Source organism: Phyllobates terribilis, unplaced genomic scaffold (genome assembly GCF_046119375.1).
Source record: "Phyllobates terribilis strain yellow unplaced genomic scaffold, ASM4611937v1 Scaffold_2__4_contigs__length_985480577, whole genome shotgun sequence".
NCBI classification, from domain to species: Eukaryota; Metazoa; Chordata; class Amphibia; order Anura; family Dendrobatidae; genus Phyllobates; species Phyllobates terribilis.
In genome coordinates this window covers 877,643,365-877,667,834 of record NW_027362762.1, presented here as the reverse complement: position 1 = coordinate 877,667,834, position 24,470 = coordinate 877,643,365, and positions in this window count along the sequence as shown.

Genomic DNA, 24,470 nt, shown 5'->3' with positions numbered 1-24,470 from the left:
AATATTGGGCTTCTAGCTGTGTGTGGGACTTGTTCTATTAATCCATCTATACAGACCTCCATCAGGTTGCAAACTGAATATATTTTTTTCTGCATCTACCTCTGAAAAAATATTGGGCTTCTAGCTGTGTGTGGGACTTGTTGTATTAGTCCATCTATACTGACCTCCATAAGGTTGCAAACTGAATATAATTTTTTTCTGCATCTACCTCTGAAAAAATATTTGGCCTTCTAGCTGTGTGTGGGACTTGTTCTATTAGTCCATCTATACTGACCTCCATAAGGTTGCAAACTGAATATAATTTTTTTCTGCATCTACCTCTGAAAAAATATTTGGCCTTCTAGCTGTGTGTGGGACTTGTTCTATTAGTCCATCTATACTGACCTCCATAAGGTTGCAAACTGAATATAATTTTTTTCTGCATCTACCTCTGAAAAAATATTTGGCCTTCTAGCTGTGTGTGGGACTTGTTCTATTAGTCCATCTATACTGACCTCCATAAGGTTGCAAACTGAATATAATTTTTTTCTGCATCTACCTCTGAAAAAATATTTGGCCTTCTAGCTGTGTGTGGGACTTGTTCTATTAGTCCATCTATACTGACCTCCATAAGGTTGCAAACTGAATATAATTTTTTTCTGCATCTACCTCTGAAAAAATATTGGGCTTCTAGCTGTGTGTGGGACTTGTTGTATTAGTCCATCTATACAGACCTCCATCAGGTTGCAAATTGAATATAATTTTTTTCTGCATCTAACCCAGCCAATAGTTTTGGCCTAATACCACAGTTTGACCACTCAGCTCTGCTCGGTTCCCATCCATTGTTTTTTTGTGCAAACAACTCCAGAGTTGTGAATTAGTTAACCACCAAAATGAGTGGAAAAAGGCCTGCTGCTGGTGGAAAGGGGAATAGGCGTGTTGGGAAGGGGAAAAAAGGTTGTGTCCATGGGGTAGGTGTTAAAGCAACAGTAACATCTGCAGAAGAAAGACCATCTTCCAGCCAAACTAAAATGTCTACTTCTTTTAGCGGACAATGTGATAAGATCCCTTTCTTACGGCCACGCCAATCGCTACAAATTCCAGATGAGGCACAAAAACAGCAGGTGCTTCAACGGATATCAAGTGCTCCTTTAAGTGGGCTCTCCTCCACATCAACTTCAACATCACAAATACTCCAGTCCTCAAAGGTGTCACCCCAATCGCACTTGCTTCCTCACAGCTCCCAAATCTCCAGCTGCCCGTCTGAGTATGAGGTAGAACAGATGGTTGAGTCTGCAGAGCTGTTTACTCATACTATAGCCTGGGAATCAGAGGTCGACTCCAGCGCTTCTGTGAATCCAGACGAGGAAATGATCTGCACTGATGCCCAGAATCTTTATGAGTCGGATCCAGGACCAGACGCAGAAGGTTCTGACCATAATGTAGACCCTCATTCCCAAACTGTAACTCCTGTTGGTGGAGACAATGAGGAAGACGATGATAAGACTCAAATACCTGATTGGAGCGACAACTTTAGTTTTTTGTCAGGGCAGGAACAGGTTGGCTCTGAGGACGACGGGTGTGATAACGCACAGGGTGATGATGATGAGGTTGGAGATCCCACTTACTGTCAACCCACAGTCAGCCAAGAGATGAGGTCAGCAGAGGAGGTGGAGGAAGATGCTAGTGACGACGAGGTCAGGTTGCGCCTTCCTGGACAGAGACGTAGTACTGGAAGCACGTCAACAACTGCATCCTCAAACACAACTCTGCCTCTCACCACAAGTCGTGGTGGCTCTTCAGGTCGCATGGGTGCTAAGCCTTGCATAGCCTGGGCATTTTTTCAGATCGATAAAGATGACCCAACTCGTGTTATCTGTAACATTTGTCAGCAAAAGCTAAGTAGAGGCCAAAAAATACATAGTTTGAGTACTTCATGCATGAAACGGCACATGGACATGAAGCATAAGTTGCAGTGGGAAGCTCAGTGTGCTACAATGCGGCCTAGCCGGCCGGGCCAACCACCGTCTGCCATATCTTGTGCATCCGCGGCCTCTTCATCCTCTGTGACTGGGGGGACAGCAGTCACACCTGTTTTGGGGCGCAGACCTGCCACCTCTTTACCCGCAACAGCCAGCGTGATTGGCAGGTCATCATTTTCTTTGGAGGTGGTAACACCAGCTGGTGTTGAGCGCTGTCCGACATCGATAGCACCACCTTTGGATCAAGGCAACCTAACATGTCCGCCTGCATCTTCCTCACAGACCGGCAGTTTGCCGGGGACACCCTTATCAACCCCGTCTAAGCACAATAGCCAGCCCTCGGTCCCTCAGATGTGGACAAGTAAAAGACCATTTCCTCCTAGCCATGAGAAAGCTAAGAGGTTGAATTTCACCATCTGCAAGCTCTTGGCTACAGAAATGCTGCCTTTCCGCCTGGTGGACACAGAGGATTTTCGAGACCTTATGTCCGTCGCAGTGCCCCAGTACCAGATGCCCAGTCGGCACTACTTCTCAAAGAAAGGTGTGCCTGCGCTACACCAGCATGTCGCACACAACATCACCGCTTCTTTGAGAAACTCTGTGTGTGACAGGGTGCATTTCACCACAGACACTTGGACGAGTAGGCATGGACAGGGGCGTTACATGTCGCTGACTGGGCACTGGGTAACTATGGTGACAGCAGGACAAGGGGCTGCTGTCCAAGTCTTGCCGTCCCCACGAGTTGTGCGTCAATCCTCTTTATGTCAAAGTTCCTCCACTGCTTCTGCCTCCTCAACCTCCTCTCGGTCTTCCACCTGCACCCAAAGCCTGTCTGGTCATGCCACAAGCTTTCTAACTGCGCAGAAGGGATCCTGCACACCTCCTTACTATGCTGGCAGTAGGGCTCAACGTCATCAGGCGGTTTTTACATTGAAATGTCTGGGAAATGTGAGTCACACAGCTGAGGAGTTGTGGTCAGCTCTGGAGAACCAATTTCATGAATGGTTGTCTCCACTGGACCTGAAACCAGGGAAGGCCGTGTGCGACAATGCTGCAAACCTGGGTGCGGCCCTTCGCCGGGGCAATGTCACACACGTGCCTTGTATGGCTCACGTGTTGAACCTGGTTGTCCAGCAATTTTTAGCCCACTATCCCAGACTAGATGGCCTTCTGCAGAGGGCACGGTCGCTGTGTGCTCACTTCCGCCGTTCGCATCCCGCAGCTCAGCGACTTACATCTCTACAGAAGTCGTTGGGCCTGCCACTTCACCGGCTAAAATGCGATGTGCCTACCCGGTGGAATTCAACTCTGCACATGTTGCAGCGACTGTGGCAGCACCGACAAGCCCTGGTGCAATACGTTCTGACGTATAGCCTGGGCCAACGAGATTCAGAGGTGGGGCAAATCACGCTGGAGGAGTGGTCTCAGATCAGGGACCTATGCACCCTTCTGCACAGTTTTGAAATGGCGACGAAGATGTTTAGTGCTGACGATGCCATTATCAGCATGACTATTCCGGTGATTTACATGCTGGAGCACATGTTAAACAGAATTCGGAGTCAGGTGGTGGCACAAGAGGAGGTGGAGGAAGTAGAGGAGGAGGAGTTGTATGCGGAAGGGCTAACATCTGCGAGGTCCAGACGGTCGGCAGCACCAAGGCGGCAGGCATGTGAGGGTGGGGGAGATGGTTTTACCAGGGCGCATGGTAGCAGCCAAACTAGTGAGGAAGGTGCAGGAGCCCAGGAAGAAGTGGAGGACGAACTGATGGAAGACTCATCAGATGAGGGAGACCTTGATCACATTTCTGTTGTGCGAGGTTGGGGGGAGAGGACAGAGGAAGGAAGCATGATTGTCACCTCGCCACCAACACAACAGGGACTTGGTGCTCCTGGATGTGCAACACACATGAGTGCCTTCTTGCTGCACTACCTGCAACATGACCCTCGAATTGTGAGAATTAGAAATAATCCTGACTACTGGGTTGCCACACTGTTAGATCCCCGGTACAAAAGTAAATTTGCAGTAATTATTCCTGCCATAGAAAGGGATGCACACATGCAGGAGTATCAGCAGAGACTGTTGCAGAATCTTACATGTGCTTTTCCACAAAATACCAGTGGTGCACGTAGTGAATCTCACAGTTCCAACTTGCCAACCGTGGGACCGTCAAGTGTTCAGCACTCAAACCGTAACAGAACCACAGTATCTGCTGGTAACATCAATTTTGCGGAATCATTTCACCACTTTTTTAGCCATCCTTTGCAAGGCCACAGGAGACAAGAAGTCTGACACATAGTCAACGCCTAGAGACGATGGTACAGGAGTATCTCCAAGTAAACATTGAAGCCACGACTGTGTCACTGGACCCTTGCTCTTTTTGGGCTTCCAATCTGGATAAATGGCCGGAGCTAGCCACTTACGCCTTGGAGATCTTGTCATGCCCCGCAGCCAGCGTTCTGTCTGAACGTGTGTTCAGCGCTGCTGGTGGTGTGCTAACAGATAAGCGCACGCGGCTCTCCACTGATAATGTAGACAGACTCACGTTCATAAAGATGAACAAATCATGGATCCGAAACTACTTTTCTACCCCTGTGTCATCCTGGGGAGAGTAAAAGCTTGATGATTGGTTAAAATCACCCTACCAACCGTTTTAAGCTTTCAAATTACTAATCATGTTTATCTGTATCTTGGCTGGAAAATAATTTGGGCTTTGTATCAGTGTGCAGCACTGATTCTATTAGGCCATCTATAATAAGCTCCACCAGATTTAAAATTACTAATCATGTTTATCTGTATCTTGACTGGAAAATAATTTGGGCTTTGTAGCAGTGTGCAGCACTGATCCTATTAGGCCATCTATACTAAAGCTTCACCAGATTTAAAATTAATAATAATTTTTAGCTGCATCTAGCCCGGAAAATAATTTTGGGGCTCCGAGATGCGCAAGACACATAAGTGCCTTCTTGCTGCATTACCTGCAGCATGACCCTCATATTGTCAGAATTCGAAGTAATCATGACTACTGGGTTGCCACACTCTTAGATCCCCCAAACTTTTCGATCAACCTTTTCATTTTAATAAAGACCAAAAAAAATGGTCATTTTTGAAATTATAAGCATTAGCAGGTTGTTAGAAACTGAAATCAAACAGTTTTCAACTCAAAACTTTATTCTAGGTGATGTTACATTTTCACATAGGACCCCTTGTTCGAAAGGAGCTTCTGAACTCTCTCGTCCATTGAATTTGTCAGGTTTTGGATGGTTTCTGCTTCAATTGTTTTGCATGAGGACAGAATACCCTCCCAGAGCTGTTGCTTAGATGTGAACTGCCTCCCGCCATCATAGACACTCCTTTTAATGATGCTCCAAAGGTTCTGAATGGGGTAGAGGTCAGGGGAGCATGGGGGTCACACCATAAGTTTGTCCCCTTTTATGCCCATATCAGCCAGAGATGCAGATGTTTTATGTGCAGCATGAGATGGTGCATTATCATGCAGAAAAATGATCTTGCTGTGAAATACACGGTTCTTCTTCTTGAACCATGGCAGGAAGTGCTGTTTGAGAAAATCCACATACATTATGGAGTTCATCTTTAGCGCCTTCAGGGATCCTAAAGGGGCCGACAATCTCTCTCCCCATGATTCCAGCCCAAAACATTACTCCACCTCCTCCTTGTTGGCGCTGTAGCCGTGTTTGCGTGGGGTGTCCATCAACCAGCCATCCTCCACTCCATCCATCTGGACCATCGAGCGCTGCACGGCACTCATCCGTGAACAAAACAGTTTTGAAATCAGTCTTCATGTAATGTTTGGCCCACTGGAGCCGTTTCTGCTTGTGTGAAGTGGATAGAGGAGGTCGACAGGATGGCGTATGCACAGCTGCAAACCTCTGAAGGACCCTGCATCTTGTTGTTCGGGGGACGTTGGAGGCACAAGCAGCTTCAAAAACTTGTCTGCTGCTATGACAAGGCTTTTTTGCCGCTGCTCTTTCAACCTGACGTAATTGCCTGTAGGAAAGAGTCCTCAATTTGCCCTTATCAGCACGCACACGTGTGTACTGTGAATCAGCTACATACTTCTTGATTGCCAAGACACTTCATCCTGATCATCGCACAATGTTGATTGTAGTCATGCCTTGACCTAAACACTCCACAATTTGTTGCTTCTCAGCAGCCGACACATCCTTTTTCTTTCCCATTTTGGCAGAAAATGTAGGCTGCTTAATAATGTGAGACAGCCTTCTTAAGTAGTCTTGCCTTTCATTGGACACAGCTGCCAAACTAATTAGCACAGGTGTCTGCAATTGCTTACAGTGATATAAAGAGCCCTGACACACATCACCATCAATGAGTTTAACTGACAAACAAACAAATTCTTCCCTTATCACTCCTAAACACTTTTTGCATAATAATTTGGAATGCAGTGTACATGTGCTTTTCCACAAAACACCAGTGGTTCACGTAGTGAATCTTACAGTTCTAACTTGCCAACCGTGGTCTGTATGGAGTTGTTCAATAAAGGGCCCAAAATTAAGATAACATAGATGGGAGAGGTCTCTATGAATAGGAATTCCTAAGTATTTGATACCCTGTGAGGGCCAGGCAAAGGGAAAGTTGGACTGGATGGAATCCTATATGGATTTGGGGAGGGAGACATCGAGGGCCTCAGACTTCGCTGCATTGATTTTAAAATTTGACCATGTAACAAAGTGATCTATTTCAGCCATAACAGCATGGATGGATATATGTGATTGAGTGATATATACTAGGACATCATCAGCAAATAGAGAGCACTTGTACTCGGTGCCTCCCACCTCAATCCACCTAATATTGGGGTTATGGCGAATTGATGAGAGCAGGTGCTCCGTCACTAGGATGTATAAGGGAGGGGACAGAGGACATCCCTGCCTTGTCCCATTGGTGATTGTGAAAGGTGATGAAAATGTTCTGACGCACCCCCTGGGCCTTGGGACACCCGGAGCCGGACCCTTTTTGGTGGATGCTGGTGGTTGTAGTCTTCGTGGCGGCGACCCGGTTCCGTGGCTCAGGGTGGTCAAACCAGTGGCGGAACTATTTATGTGGTTTTGATGTTTAAATGTCCGACTACGCCACCCGTGGATTGCGGTCAGAGTGAACCGCCGCTACAGGGCAGACCGCTGAGGCTGGTGTTGTGGGTGCAGCAGAGCGTAGCATAACTCCCCACGGGAGGAGTATAGCCTCAGGGCAGTGTATGCGGAGGATGGGGGTGATGGTGCAGGGCAGCAGCAGTAACGACACGGAGTCAGTGATGCAGTTCAGGGCCTTTACTCACAGTTCTTATTATCCAGACCACGTCTGCAGGTAACGGCTGCCCACGTCGTACTGTGCTCACCAGGTGAGGGGCTCAGACAACTCCCAGATAACTTTGGAGCGCTTCACAGGACCCCCTTTGTGTGTCCTTTGTCTGGCCTTTCTTACCAACACTTCTGTCCGGCTGCCTCGGGCCTCCTCTTGGTAAACTTGGCGCCAGTTTCCCTGACCCTATGTGGTGCCTTCCTAGCGGGTGTAGCGAGGGGCTGCGCCACATAAAATGTCAGCGCCTCCGGTTTCTAGCTGAGGGTCGTTTCCTGCCTCCACTAGTTCGGGGACCGGTCTCCCCCTTTGGCCTGACCCCTCCACGCAGGTGGATTCGGGCGTGCGGTGGTGACTCGCCCGTCCGCACCCCTGGGATCCCTTCATTCCTCGTTCCTGGAGCCTTCTCCGCTCCTCTTCCTTCCTTCTCCCTCTTGCAGGCCTGGGCCTCTGTTACTAGGCCCGCCTCCGGAGCAGAGCTCATGCAAAGCCCCTGCTCCCTGCCACTTCTGCTCAGACTTCTCTGCACTGAACTAAGATGGTGCCCACCTTTTATACTCCCTTCTCAATGCACCCAGGAACTGCTTCCTCCCTGCTCCTGCACTACAGGGTCCCCCTTCCTCAGTGTTCCCTCCCCCCACTCCAGCCAGGGACAGGGACTGTCGTGCCCATCTCAGGGGCATATTGGTCGCCCTGCCCCACGGCAATGTGGTGTAATGCACGCAGGTGTCGGGTCCTGATCCACACTCCATCCTTACCTGAGAGTGAGATATCACACCTCTGGGTGAGGTGCAATACGTCTGTAGCAACCGAGCCCTCAGGGTGCTACAGTTCCATTTATCTTCAGCCTAGGTGACGTATTGTGATACAGGGCCGTGATTTTGGCTATAAAAGGGTCCCCTAGACCCCTACCCCAAGCTTTTTAAGAGAATCATATATGGCGTGCCAGGAGGCTCTATGGAATGCTTTTTCAGCATCCAACGAGAGTATCTACTTACAAATTTTTAACTACATCTAGCCCAGGAAATACTTTGTGCCTAGTAGCAGTGTCTGCTAGTCAGCGGATTATCCCGGCTGTTAAGCAAGCTACACCACCTGTAGTTTGGACACTTAATTTTTTCAAAGGAAATGCTTCGGGACCACGGGATACTCAGTGAAGAGCATCAGGAGGCACCCCAAGGCATAGGGGCTGGGACTGGCAGTAGGATGCCTTGCGGTGGACAGCCGAGCTCGATCCTTATAAAAGCTTTTTAACTGCAGCAGCTTTAGTGGACGCTACTGGAGCTGGAATTACGCGGCTGCTGGCATGAGACTTGCCCTCCAATAGATCCTTGTAAATGGATTTAAAGTGTATTCATTCAAATTAGAGAGACAATTTAAATTAAAAAACTTAGAGCTGCCTCCACCACAGGGGGGCTCACTCGACCCACCAGCGGACAGGCACCAGTATTGGGAGAGGGGGGCTGGCCGTCAGGGTTCATCGCGGCTCTGGCACAAACCCGGCGACACGGAGGTGGCACGGGCAGGAGCGGACTGAACGTGTCGGCTTCTCACTTTTTGGATTTTAGAAGGGCATGACATGCCTATATCTGTGTCTCCCCCTCCTTTTACTCCTCCACCTCTTTTCTTTTCTCATGACTATATGTACTTGTCACTTTTCCATGTGTTAGTTGTGTCTTCTGAGCAGTTTGTCAGCTTTTGGACACCTTTGAAGGTGTTTTCTATGTGTTTCTATGTGTTTTTGTTTGCCTGCCATTGGTTTTAACGGTGTTCGAAGGTGTTCGACGAACAGTTCGACGAACACACGGGTGTTCGATGAACCGAACCGAACTCGAACACTACGGGGGTGGCTCAACACTAATTATAATCCGATGCGAGCCATTTGTTTTTTTATTAGAAGAGATTGGAATAATGTCCTCTGCTTATCTCCCTTGTAGTAAACAGGGATATAACCCCAGAGGATAATAGGTCTGTTACACTGGATATCAGGGTGGCCTGCAGACTTTGAGAAGAGAGCCGCGTTATCTTTAGTCTGTGGAGGATAGGAGGAGAATTCTATTTTTACTCCGAACTCTACTGCCCTCAGGACCCATGGGTCTGAGCAGATTTGTCTACACTGAGGGAGAAAGTTCGAGATGCGGCCCCCGACTGTCCTGACGTCATGGTTTATTCTGATGTGGATTTTGGGTAGCTCCACCAACCTGTTTTACCCTTTACCCCTATATTGAGGGGTCTGCTCCTGGGAAGGACGACAGGGCCTTCTCCTTACATTTCTAAGTTCCGGGAGGGATTTGTTTTTGCCTGAGGCTTTCTCGAGAAGATCGAGGGCTGGCCTGAACATGCATTTCCCTTTAATGCTACAGGATTTTAACCATAGGACCCTTCTCACAAAGTTTGATAACCCAGATGCTCTTGCCGCCACTCTTCTGGAGAAGCAGAAGGGATGCTAAGATGTCTTCTCTGGTGGTGCCCGAGACTAGGTGTTCCTCCAGTTGATCTAGCCAATGAGCCAATGATCGAGCTACGCCCGTAGAGACTGCATTGGTGCTTAATAGCGCTGCCGAGGTCTCCCAGGACTTCCTGAGCAGTCCCTCCATCTTGCATTCCAAGGGGTCCAATTGCTGACCAGACACATCTGACAAGAGTCTTTTTCAACAGTTTAACAGTGGAATTTAATCTGAAGCACGGCCAGTGCAATTCAGTTCAATTCCTTCCAGTCCTTATCTTCCTGTCTGATAATACTCTGCACGGTTAGTTCAGGGAGTTTATCTGACCTGTGTTTAGTTTCTCTCCTGATCTGAATCCTGTTCAGTTGCCTTCTGTCAGATCCAGATAACACACCACCACATTTCTCTTCGGCTTCAGCCAGACTACAATAACAAGTTTCCCACAATCTCCCTGGGGCTCTGCTAAAACACTCCCTGTCTCCTGTGACTGTGTTAACCACTCTAGTTGCTGGATGCTTCTGAAGCACAACACTTCCTGTCTCCTGTGCTTGTGTTATTTGTAACAGTTGCTGGATGATTTGGAAGCAACAGCACTACTTCTGCATGGCACTTTATTCCCTCCTTTTTGGATATCGTCCTTGACATTCGTCTTAATTGGTCAAGCTGACCAATTCTGAGACAGTGGTGAAAGCTTAGTAACTATATATATAAATTTGTCATTGTCAAATTGGTATAACATTTATAAACATTGATAATAACCTATTCTTACGACCTTTTTCTTGTAGGACTCCTGTAAGAAATAAACAATTAACACAATTAAAACAATCAGCATCTCTTACGCTGGAGCTTTTCGTACATCTTCAAGCAGCTCTCTCTCTTACGAGGTCAAAACAAGTTTTTCCACCAGGTAACATTGTCCATACTGTCTCTCGGTGGTGAATACCACCAAGTGGACTTAACTGGTCCACAGGCAGAGATACCTGTTTCCAGTAGACAGTCCTTGGCACTTGACTCGGTTCTCCAAGTGTCTCGTACGTCAGCATCATGGGCCTCCTCACTTCTGGAGTCGACATCCTTCTGGTGGGTTGTTTCTCAGATACCACGGGTTCTTCGGTTACAGGAGTTTCTTCTGTCGCACTCATTTCTTCCTCAGATGATCTTGGAACTGCCTCTGTAAGTTCCTGTACTTCTCTTGAATCGTCTGTTTCCACCTGGTCTGGTAATTCTGCTACTCCTAAGTGTCGATCAGTCTCTTTAGTGACCGGTGTTCGATCATCAGATCTGAATTGGACTTCATATGTACTCTTTGGAACAAACTCTGGAGCCTCAGGACTTAGTTCTCTCTCTTGAGGATAGTACGTCACTATCCAACTCCGGAGCTTCAGTCTGTGGTGGTCCCTTAGTCGATCTTGGTCGATGTTGGTCTGCTTCTGGGAAGTCTTGTTGTGGTGGGAGATAATCACAGGGTGGTAATAAATTCCGATGGACTATTCTGGTTTTCTTGTCCCCTCTTTCCAATCGGATTTCATACACTGGACTGTCATCGGCTTTCCTCTTTACGACCGCATACACCTTGTCTTCCCAGTACGAACAAAGTGTTCCTGGACCACCTTTCTCTTGTACGTTCTTGATCAACACCCGGCTTCCCGGCGCCAATTCTGCTCCATAACATTTTCGATCATAGTACTCCGTACTCTTGCTCTGTCCTTGCATAGCCACTTTGGACGCTATGTTGTATGCCTCTGCCATTCATTCCTTCTATTTCCGAACGCACTCCGGATACGTTCTGTAAATCTCTGACACCGGAGTATCGAACATGATGTCAATTGGAAGTCTTGGTGATCGTCCATACAATAGGAAGAAGGGTGAGTAACCTGTTGCATCGCTCTTTGTACATTTATAGGCATGTACCACTTTTGACAGAGAGCTCTTCCAGTCTTTCTTCTCGTTAGCTGTTAAAGTGCGCAACATCGACAATAATGTCCAGTTAAAACGTTCCACTTGTCCATTACCCTCTGGATGATAGGGCGTTGTGTGGGATCTCTGAATTCTACAGTACTTTCCTAGCTTGGCAAAGAGCTGGTTTTCAATTCTCTTCCTTGGTCATGGTGTAACCTCGTAGGGAACCTAAACCTCAAAACAAAATCATTGAAGATCTTCTCTGCCGCTGTTCAACCAGCTTTATTGGTGGTGGCATGCTTGGGCAAATCGAGTAAAATGGTCTATCACCACCAATATGTATTCGTAACCACTCTTGCACTTCTCGAGATGTAGAAAGACTATTGAGACCATCTCAAACGGATACGTAGTTTGGATGTTGCCCATAAGTGCCCGGGTTGATGTGTTGGGATGTTTATCTTTCAGACACCCACACTCCCTGGTCATGTACCTCTCAATATCTCTCTGAATGTACGGCCAGAAGAAACATTCATGGATCAAGCTGGTTGTCCTTTCCACTCCCAGGTGTCCCATGTTTTTATGGGGTTCTTTGAAGACCAACCTACGGAATACTCTGGGTAGTACCAACTGCCGGTTTTGTCCTCCTTTATGATACAGGATACCGTCTTCACTGAGGTAGAGCTTCGTCCATTCTTTACTTAAACATACTGCTGGTGACTCATTATCTTTCTCCCGTTTACTTGGAAACCGATTTTGGTCCACATAAAGTAGTATTCTACCAATTATCTGATCTTCCCATTGTGCTCTATGGATTTTTCCTTTTGGTAGTTGTTGAATCGACAGGAGGTGATCTTGTTCTCTTGCTTTTATGGTGGTTTTCAACGTCAACGGACACCACAATGGTGTGTTTTCCTCTTGATAAGCTTGCACTGCTTGTGGAGTGCGCTCAATTGCTTCCAGACTGACTTCCTCTGAACATTTTTGCATGAACTCCTCAGGCTCCAGTGGCATTCTCGACAATCTGTCAGCATCTGCTTTGCATTTTTCTGGCCTGTACTTGATGCTGAAATTGAAGACAGCTAGTTAAGCGACCCATCTGACATGGTTGTTGTCACTGTATACCTCAAACTCTTTGCTGTAGTAGAGATAATCTCTAAATCGTTCACAGATAGCCCATTTCAATGCCAGGAACTCCAATTTTCTGGAATGTAGATGGTAATTCTTTTCGACGTCTGTCAAAGTTCTAGAACCCTACCCGATGACTCTCAAGTTTCTATCTTGATGCTGACACAGGGCAGCTCTCAGTCCAACTTGAGAAGCGTCACAATGAAGAACAAATGGTAAGTTGAAATCACGATATCCCAAGATGGGTGGTTTTACCAGGTAGTGTATTAGTTCTTCCAATACCTCCTGGTGGTCTGCTGTCCAGAGAATGGGCTGTTGGGACGAAATGGTATTGTTTCTTTTATGCCCGGTCCTACCAGCATTTTTTTTTCTCCATGGGTGTTGTTGACTCTGTCTCCACCCCCCCCCCAAGAGGAGGTATAGCAGGGCGGAAATCCTGGAGAAGCTCTGAACGTAAGTACGATAGAAGGAGAGGAATCCTAAGATCTGCCTCAACTCTCCGACAGTAGAGGGCCGCTTGTCTTTTAAGGCCAGTACCGGAGCGATTTCTGGTGGGTCTGTGGCACCCCAGGGGTCTGGTTTTCCACAGTAATGTAATGTTATGTCTGAGAGCAGGTGGGAGGTCCTTTGGTCAGGGATCCTGTGCATGCCACACCTCCTGCCCAGTCTTGGGAGGGGAAGAGCTTCCCCTGTAAAAACCCGGGGCTGAGGCAGGGAGAGTCAGACAAGGAGAGTGGAGACAAGAAGCAGCATAGGAAACAGCAGAGTTCCAAGGAGTCAGGGGCTGGCAGCTGCAGCGCTCGCCCTGACTAAGAAGATTCTTTACCGGACCCGGAGTCCGAGGCTGTGGGGACTAACTTCTACCCAGCAGCAGAATCCGTCAGGCAGGGAATTTCAGGTCCTCTGGCCCAGAAGCCCGAAGGCACGGTCACACGCGTGGGACCAGCACCGCCATCGTGGAGCGGAAGCCATTAGAAGGCCCCGAGTCACCGGCCATACGGGTGAGCACCACACGGTACACTCAGGGACGTGGGCTACTTACATCAGCTTCTAGCAAGGTAGCCAGAAGAGTACAGTCAGTTTGTCAGGCCTACAACTACGCCTGGCCAGGGGAGATCCCATCTGCTCAAAGACTGACCAGGCCCCGTTTGCTAGCAAGTACTCCGGGAGGGTCTATCGTTGTTACCAGTAAAGACCCTGAACTACACCGTACCGTCTCTGAGTGGTTCCTGCTACCCCCATCATCCACGTCGGCTGCCCTGAGGCCATACCCCTCCCGTTGGGGGTTATACTATCACGCTGCACAATCCTACCACCGGCCTCAGCGGTCTGCCCTGCAGCAGCAGCTCCCTGGCTGCACTCAACGGGTGGCGTAGTCATCAACTATTTACTACTAATAGACTGCCGTCTAGTTTGACTCCCTGGGCACGGACCGGGTCACCGCCACGAGACTACAACCCTCTACTGATCCGGCTCCGGGTAGGCTCCCGCATGCGCAACGCAGCGCGACACAGGCCCAGGGGCGCGTCAACTTTGGCGTAGTCGGCAGGATTTCGTGCCCGCAACCACCGGGTACTGCGTGCCTGAAAAGCAAAGACTGTTCAAACTTACCAGTGGTGAAGATTCCCGCTATCCGTGGAGGTTTCCCGCCATCCGGCGCCATCTTCTACCTTCTTCCCGCCATCGGTGAAGTTTCCCGCCATCCGGCGCCATCTTCGGCCTTCTTCCCGCCATCCGTGGAGTTTTCCCGCCATTGGACGCCATCTTGGGGACGCCGCGCGGGAAGAAGAGGGGCGTGGACTCCGAAAGCGCGCGAGAACTGAAGCCCCGCCTCACGTCCGGACGTTGCGTAAGGTCCTGGAAGGAGCCCAGCAGACGCCGACGTCACAGGAGCGCGACGGAAGGTCCTCAACCCTGACGATCCACTGCGGAGCCGCGGCCTACGGAAGAGGATCATCGCAAGGTAGGCCACGGTCCACTAGGGGGGAGGAAGATGTCGGATACGGAGGAGAGCTTCACTGCCCCAACCCCCGCCAGCGCTACCGCTGCTGCAGTTATGCCCTTCACCATGCCCTATATCCCGGGAGCAGCTTGGCTACCCCAGTATTCAGGGGAGTCACATACCCTGCATGACTTTAGAGAAAAGCTGGATAGCCTCTTCCAGGTGTACCCCCTCACAGAAGAGCAAAAAGTGAGCATCCTGGTGGCCCAACTAACCGGGGCAGCCAAAAGGGAAGTAAAATCCTGGCCACCTGGGAGGAAGACTGTCGCAGGGATACTAACCCGGCTGAAGGACACCTTTGATACCCGCACCTCAGCCGAGATTAAGCTTAGATTCTATGGGTGCAAGCAGCGAGCGCATGAGAGTATAAGGGACTATGCACTAAACCTACAAGAGGCCCTGAGGGCCATAAAGCAGACCGACCCTGATGGGGTGGGAAACGAGGACAGGCTGTTGACTGAACAATTTATAGAGGGTTTATATTGCAATGCCCACCGAACCCAGTTGCGGGCAATGGCCTTACAGGATCCCCATCTGGACTTTGCACAGTTCAAGGACAGAGCCATCCGGGTGCTCCGAGAACCGGCACCAGGTGGCGTTGTGACCCACAGACGCCCCACTACCACTTACTACCAGGAGGCGGCGCCCTTGTCAGCAGGGCCTGTGGGAGCTGATGCGCAGGCTTTGGACAATGACCCGGCTCCAGACCTACACCATCAGGTCCAAGAGCTAGCTAAGAGCGTTGCTGCGCTAACCCGAACTGTGCAGTCTTTACAGGTTTCCACCCCAGGGAAGATCCAGCTGGCATCCGGACCGGAGGACATCCCGTGGCGTCGACCAAGGAGGACCCCACCGGCCAGAGGAAGACCCAGTGACCGATACAGCGAGGACGGACGACCCATCTGCCGCCGCTGCAATCAACCCGGACATATGGAAAGGTACTGTTCTTTAAACGGGCACAACCTGGGGTAGAGGGCCAACCCCCAGGAAAAAGATCACCAGGCCCATCGAACTGGCGCGACAGATATGTGGGAGGACGTCCAGTCTTGCCTGTGGTACTGGATGGCATTCCCATGAGTGCCCTACTGGATACCGGGTCACAGGTCACCACCATCCCGTACGTGCTCTTCAAGCAGTACTGGAATGACTCGGATATTACCCACTACCCTGACGACGACTTGAGTATCATCGCCAGCAATGGCCAGCCCGTGCCACAGATCGGATTTAAGGAGGTGGCCCTCAAAATCGGTAGAGTCGAACTGGCCGCACAGGGACTGATCATTGTAGATATTGATAAACATGAGAGTCACCCAAAAATAACTCTAGGAACTAACGTAATTGAAAATTGTCTTGCAGAGGTGATTTTCCTTTTACAGCAGGTTGCCAAGAACGCCAGCTCCGGCGAGCAGCGGGTGCTCCAGAAAGAGATCCGGGCACTGATGCAACGGCAACAAGTGGAACTCTCCGGCGGTGAGATTGGTAGCGTAAGAATATGTGACCCTTTTCCTATTGCCATGCCCCCAAAAAGTGAAATGATGATTTGGTGCCGGGCAGCTATTGGTCTGAGAGGAAGAGATTACCAGGCAATGGTAGAACCAGTTTACTCAGACAGTAGGCCCACCATTTTGACAGCACGGGGGGTGGTCAATGTACGCCATGGGAGGGTGCCCATTCGCATAATAAATATCGGGGAGAGGGAAGTGTACCTGCCCCGGTATGCCACGCTAGCCAAATTATATACCACTAATCAAAATTCTATACAATCTGTGGAACCCTTGCCTCCATCTCACCCGGAGGAAGGTAACGGCTCTAAGAAAGACATGGAGGACTGGTGTCAGCAACTACATTTGGGTACTGATTCCACTCCCTCACATCAGAAACAAGGAGTCTATCGGGTGGTTCAAGAGTATGAGAGAGTGTTTAGTAAACACCCGTTAGACTTCGGGCGAGTCAAGGGGGTAGAACACCGCATCCCCACGGGAGATCATCCTCCCATAAAAGAGAGGTATCGACCCGTACCCCCTGCACATTACCAACACGCCAAGGGGATGCTTAGAGACATGAAGGAGGCTGGGGTAATCCGGGATAGCTGTAGCCCCTGGGCAGCCCCACTAGTTTTAGTCAAAAAGAAAGACAACACCATGAGGATGTGTGTAGATTACCGGAAAATCAACCGTATCACACACAAGGATGCGTATCCCTTACCAAGGATAGAGGAGTCATTGGCTGCTTTAAGATCTGCTAACTTCTTCTCTACCTTGGATCTCACTAGCGGGTACTGGCAGGTTCCTGTAGCAGAGGCGGACCGGGAGAAGACCGCATTCACCACCCCGATGGGACTTAGCGAGTTCACCTGCATGCCGTTCGGACTCTGCAACGCCCCAGGAACCTTCCAACGATTAATGGAGTGCTGTCTGGGCCACAGAAACTTCGAGACGGTCCTGTTGTACCTGGACGATGTCATCGTATACTCCAAAACTTATGAGGACCACCTGAAACACCTGGCGGAGGTGTTCGAAGCTCTGGCGAGTTACGGCCTAAAGGTGAAACCCTCCAAGTGTCACCTCCTGAAACCAAAGGTGCAATACCTGGGACACGTGGTGAGCGCTGACGGAGTGGCTCCCGACCCCGATAAGATCACCGCAATTAAGGGATGGCCAAGCCCCTCCAGCGTAAAAGAAGTGCGGCAGTTCCTAGGGTTGGTAGGCTACTACCGAAGGTTTATTCCCGGTTTCACCAAAAAGGCAGCGCCTATGCAGGACCTCCTGATAGGCCAGTCCCGGAAGGCCAAGAACCAGAAGCCGCCCTTCAAATGGGAAGAGCTAGAAGAAGAGTCCTTCCGCCAGCTGAAGATGGCCCTCACGGGGGATGAAATCTTGGCGTACCCAGACTATAGCCAGCCCTTCATCCTCTACACCGACGCCAGTAACATCGGGCTAGGAGCCGTACTATCCCAGATTCAGCAGGGGAGAGAACGAGTGATCTCCTATGCCAGCCGAAAACTGCGACCCACCAAAAGGAACCCCGAGAATTACAGCTTATTTAAGCTAGAGTTCCTGGCTGTGGTATGGGCAGTCACCGAGCGCTTTAGGCATTACCTCGCTTCTTCCCGGTTCACCGTATACACGGATAACAACCCGTTGATACACCTGGACACGGCAAGACTCGGTGCCCTGGAGCAGAGGTGGATGGCCCGTCTGTCCAACTACGAGTTCACAATCAAATACCGGGCAGGACGCTCCAATACTAACGCGGATGCCCTGTCCAGGATGCCCAACCTGCCGGACGAAGGAGAAGATCCGGAGGGACTGGAAGAAGTTGAACTCCCTGCGTTCCACCGTCATGGGACTATCCAGTATTCCCACCGGGTAAGGGGTAAACAGGCTGCTACGTTGAACCCCTTACCCCACTACAACTGGGCGGAAACGCAAGACAGCGACCCTGCCGTCCGACTGGTGAAGGAGATGCTGACTCGGCCGGAGGCTCGACTTGAACCAGACGCTCCGGAGGAAGCCAAACAACTATGGGCGGAGAAGAGTCGACTATTCCTTTACAAGGGGAAGTTGTGCCGCAGAATGGTCAACTCCCGGACGCATGAACTACTCTGGCAAGTAGTGGTGCCACGAAGAGACGCAGCCATGGTGATGGAGGCATACCACGACGGAGCTGGACACTTCGGGTGGAAAAAGCTGGAGTTCCTGCTGCGCGAGCGGTTCCACTGGGTAGGCATGAGGGGAACCATCGAGAAGTGGTGCAGAGACTGTGGCCCGTGCAATCTGAGAAGGAAGGACCGGGCCAGCCAGAAGACTCCCCTGCAGTCCATCGTCACCCGGCAACCGTTGGAACTGGTAGCCTTGGATCATATAAAACTGACCCCAAGCAGAAGTGGCTACGTCTACGCGTTAACCATCGTGGATCATTACTCCCGGTTCTTGGTTGTCGTCCCCGTCAAGGACTTAACGGCTCAAACAGCAGCTAGAGCCTTCCAGCAGCACTTCTGCCGTCCACACGGGTACCCGGACCAAGTGCTGACGGACCAGGGACCTGCCTTTGAAGCGGAGGTCTTCCAGGAATTCTGCAATCTGTATGGCTGCCGGAAGATAAGGACGACACCCTACCATCCGCAAACTAATGGACTTTGTGAAAAAATGAACCAGGTGGTAATGGATCTGCTAAAAACATTGCCCCTGGAAGAACGCAGTCTGTGGCCTGAGAAGTTGCCCGATCTGGTGGACCTATACAACCACATCCCGGTAGGTTCCACCAACTGTACCCCGGCTTACCTAATGAGGGCGAGACCTGGTAAGTTACCTGTTGACCTGGAAATGGGAGTCCTGACACCTGAGGACACTTCACCAGAAACAGACTGGGACACAGAGAGGCAGCAGCAGTACCGGAGAGTACAAGAGAGCGTGGAGCGAAGTCTCTGTCAGGCTAGGGAAAGACAAGAGAAGACTTACAACCAGTATGCTCCCGCTGTTCCCCTGGTACCCGGAGAGCAGGTCTTGAAGAGGAAAAGACGGCTCCACAAGTTGGATGACCAGTGGGAGGAGGACCCGTACACCGTACTGCCCTCAAGCCACGAGAACCCGAAGGTCTGTACCATCAGTAAAGACGGAGGGGAAACCACAGCCATTGTATCCCGGGACCACCTGAAGAAGTGTCCCGAACAACTGAGGAACCCTGAAGAGGAACACGAAGACCATCGACCCGTGGAAGAAAGGGAAGATATGGTTAGTACCGTGCTCGGGGACTTCCCTCAGTCTTGGACTCAAGTCAATGGTGCAGTTGTGGTACCCGTACTCACCTTCCTCCAACCATCATCCCAAGAACCTACGGAGCAACGGGTAGAGCTGGAAGAACAGCCGGTCCAGGAGGCAGAAGACTCCACACAAGCAGAACAGGAGAATCAACCCTCTGCTTATAGTGAGCCTGCCGTACCCCTAGTGAGACAAAGAGCCGGTAGACAGCTGCCCAGTTTACCCTTGACAGCTCCTACACCCTGTAGTTCAGGGCCAGACAGTCAGCTCCGTAGGTCCACTCGGGCCACTAGAGGCCAGTTACCCGCACGCTGGAGAATTTAAAGTGTATAAATTGTTTTATTTATGTTTTTCTGTGTATTGTTGCTTGTGAATAATTTTGTGTTTCCAGTTGTGTTTAGGAAACCTTGGTGGATTTACCGGGAATCCTTGTATATAGTTGGAGCGTAACCCAGGATGGACTAGAGACTGTTAAGGACTCGGGGTAGGACAGACCCCTACCTGGTTACGTCTCCCTGTGTTGGTGAAATGGACACCTTTGCTTTTCTTCAAAGACTGCACCCGGTTGCGGACACGCCGCAACCATCTTATGTGTTTTTCTTATTGTGTTGTTATTGTTATACTTTGTTATGTTTTTCTAAATGTGTTTAGTCCCGGAGTACTAAATTTCACTAGGGGGGAATGTGGCACCCCAGGGGTCTGGTTTTCCACAGTAATGTAATGTTATGTCTGAGAGCAGGTGGGAGGTCCTTTGGTCAGGGATCCTGTGCATGCCACACCTCCTGCCCAGTCTTGGGAGGGGAAGAGCTTCCCCTGTAAAAACCCGGGGCTGAGGCAGGGAGAGTCAGACAAGGAGAGTGGAGACAAGAAGCAGCATAGGAAACAGCAGAGTTCCAAGGAGTCAGGGGCTGGCAGCTGCAGCGCTCGCCCTGACTAAGAAGATTCTTTACCGGACCCGGAGTCCGAGGCTGTGGGGACTAACTTCTACCCAGCAGCAGAATCCGTCAGGCAGGGGATTTCAGGTCCTCTGGCCCAGAAGCCTGAAGGCACGGTCACACGCGTGGGACCAGCACCGCCATCGTGGAGCGGAAGCCATTAGAAGGCCCCGAGTCACCGGCCATACGGGTGAGCACCACACGGTACACTCAGGGACGTGGGCTACTTACATCAGCTTCTAGCAAGGTAGCCAGAAGAGTACAGTCAGTTTGTGAGGCCTACAACTACGCCTGGCCAGGGGAGATCCCATCTGCTCAAAGACTGACCAGGCCCCGTTTGCTAGCAAGTACTCCGGGAGGGTCTATCGTTGTTACCAGTAAAGACCCTGAACTACACCGTACCGTCTCTGAGTGGTTCCTGCTACCCCCATCATCCACGTCGGCTACCCTGAGGCCATACCCCTCCCGTTGGGGGTTATACTATCACGCTGCACAATCCTACCACCGGCCTCAGCGGTCTGCCCTGCAGCAGCAGCTCCCTGGCTGCACTCAACGGGTGGCGTAGTCATCAACTATTTACTACTAATAGACTGCCGTCTAGTTTGACTCCCTGGGCACGGACCGGGTCACCGCCACGAGACTACAACCCTCTACTGATCCGGCTCCGGGTAGGCTCCCGCATGCGCAACGCAGCGCGACACAGGCCCAGGGGCGCGTCAGGTCCATGGTATATCCTTCTCCGGACACAATTTTCCCTAGAAATTGGACTTGCCTTTTGAACAGTTCACACTTCTTTGGGGTCAACTGAACTCCGTGTTGTACGATCCTCACGTGTTAGACATGCTCCTAGAAGGTTTTGCTATGTACCACATTGTCATCCAAGTACGGCTGGCAGATAACATCCCTCAATTCTTCCAAGTGTGGCACCCCAGGGATCCGGTTGCCACAGTGGCATTGCCTCCCTCACACGGGGTAATGCCATGCCTGGAAGCAAGGAGGGGTCCCCTAATCAGTTATACCAGCATACAACATTTTCCTGGCTCCAGACCAGAAAGGGGAGCTCCTCCCCTTTAAATTGGAACCTGGAGGCGGGGTTAGTAAGAGTTAGTTGATGAGAGTTGGAGACAGGAGAAAGACGAGGAAGGACCTGGGGAAGGGAGTCAGTGGTTGTGTGGGCTCTGAAGGCCCAGCAGCTAAATCCGGAGGGCAGGAGACTGCAGGTCTCCTGGCCCCACCAGACGCCCGGCGGTTCAGCAGCATCCTAGGACCCAGCACCGCCACAAGGGAGCGGCACTTAAAGAAGTCCCGAGCTGCCTGCCATACGGGTGAGGAATAGACGTTTTACGCAGGGACGAGGGCCGCAGCATAGCTTCAAGCAGCTGGGCCAAAGAGAGTAGGGCAGAGGGAAGGCCTACAACTCCACCTGGTTAGGTGGATCCCCAACTTGCTTCCAGGCCACCCGGACCTCCACTACCAGTTAGTACCCGTGTCCCGGTCTGCTCTGACAAACCGGAAGTAAAGATAGGGGAAACCACCATTAATTTGTTGTCTGGTCATTACCTGCGCCCTCAGCCCTGCATTACACCGCACCAACAACATCTAACCCAACAATTCTTCATATACTGCCCTGGAGCTTAGCTCTGCCTGTGGAGAGCTGAACCAACTCTGTTGCGTCACCATCAGCTCCAGTGGATCTGCACCGCAGTAGTGGCCCCATATAGCCGCATACCACAGGTGGCGTCACGAACATTATCTCTAAAAACTTTATTCCCCCTTTACTTTTCCTTTATTTGACCGCCCTGAGTCACGGACTGGGTCACTGCCACCGTGACATCCCCAGCACCGACCAGCCCGGCACCGAGTACCCCACGGCCCCAGGGGGCGCGTCAACTTGGCGTCACGAACAGGATCTCGAAGCCCGGTATAACCGGGTACTATGTGCCATAGACTTTGCTGAGCTGTATAATCTCGTGATTTGACGGCAGCGAAGGGGAAGCAGGAGGCCCCGATCCGGAACCGCCGGGGAAGCGATCCCTCTCACCTGCAGAGCAGCATACTGGTATGCCAGCAGAAACCCAGGACCTGGCTGAGGTTCACTAAGTGGGGAGGAAGATGCCCAACCTGGGAGAGGATCCAGCTGCGGGCGCGGCCGCTGCCACAGTAATGCTTTTATCCATGCCGTATATTACAGGGGCGGCGTGGTTGCCCCAGTACTCAGGGGAGTCGCGCACCCTGAGCGAATTTGAGGAGAGACTGCGCAGTTTGTTCCCAGTGTACCCCCTGTCTGAGGAGCAAAAAGTCAGCATCCTTATATGCCAGCTAATCGGTGCAGCTCAGAGGGAGGTGAAGTCCTGGCCGGGCAGGGACAAAAGCACTGTTAAGCAAATTCTGGCCAGGTTGAAGGATACCTTTGACACCCGCACAGCAGCAGAGATTAAAATGAAGTTCTACGGGTACAAACAAAGGGTGCAGGACAGTGTACGGGACTATGATATAAAACTGCAGGAGGCACTGCGGGCCATTAAACAGGTAGACCCGACAGTGTGCGAAATGAGGACAGATTGCTAACTGAGCAGTTTATCGAGGAGCTCCTGTCTAACGCTCACCGTACACAGCTGCGCATAATGGCTCTGCAAAACCCTGATCTGGACTGTTAAAGACCGAGCCATCCAGGTGCTGCAAGAATCAACCCCAAGTGGCACTGCACCCCTCCGGCGCCCAGCTATCACATACCACCAGGAGGTGGCGTCCTTTTCCCCGGCACCTATGGAGGCTGACACACAAGTCCTAGATAATGACCCATCTGCAGACCTACACCTTCAGGTCCAAGAGCTGACCAAAAGTGTGGCTACTAGAGATGAGCAGTGTTCGACTCGAACTGTTCGCCAATCTCAAATTCGAGCTGTTTTGAGCGGTGTTCGAGACGTTCGGCGAACACGAACGATTTGAAAAAAATCCGGCTGTTCGAGGTTATGTTCGATAACTGTTCGTGCACCAAAATCATAACTGGATTTTTTCACAGTAATGCTGATAATCAATGTTAATACGCAGTTTGAGTGTACAGCGGGGTGGGGGGGGGGGCAGGGGATGGATCTCTGCATAAATAATGAAGATCTCCATTTTTTTTTCTCTTTCCCGCATTTACAGTGGGGAGGTGCAATCTGTCAGCCTATCAGCAGCGAACACACGGAGCAAACTGCTTTTTTTCACACAAGCAAGGGCATGTGTCATTGGCTGTGTATGTCCCATGTCCTTGCCCTATAAGACCCAGCCATTTTCCCCGTCGCCACCATTTTCTCACTGCTGCAGCTGTGTGTTAGACGGCACCGCTGTAGCTGTGTGGCTATACTTTCAGTGTAAATTTCAAGCCAATTTTCTCAGAAATATAGAGATAGCTTGGGAGTAGGGAATAGTTGTGATTGCAGTCCTTTTGAGGACTAGGTTACAGCATTTCCTAGGACTTTTTGCCAGGCAGGTCTGTGCCAGTGCTGTGCAAGTGTTTTTCACAGCATTTGGCTAAATCTAGCTAAGCAAATCCTTTTTGGCCTCTTGCAGTGTGTGTTAGTCAGTGGAGTAGTGTATCTGTGTTGCAAGCTACACCACCTGTGTATAGAATACAATTTTTTCACTGCACCTAGCCAAGTAAAACCTTTTGGGCATAGCATCATTCTATTAGGCCATCTATACTAAGCTCCACCAGCTTGCAAATTACAAATAATTTTTAGCTGCATCTAGCTCGGAAAATAATTTTGGGCTTGTAGCCGTGTGTGGGACTTATTCTTAGTCCATCTATACTAAGCTCCACCAGCTTGCAAATTACAAATAAGTTTTAGCTGCATCTAGCTCGGAAAATAATTTTGGGCTTGTAGCACTGTAGGGGACTTATTCTTAGTCCATCTATACTAAGCTCCACCAGCTTGCAAATTACAAATAATTTTTAGCTGCATCTAGCTCGGAAAATAATTTTGGGCTTCTAGCAGTGTGTGGGACTTATTCTTAGTCCATCTATACTA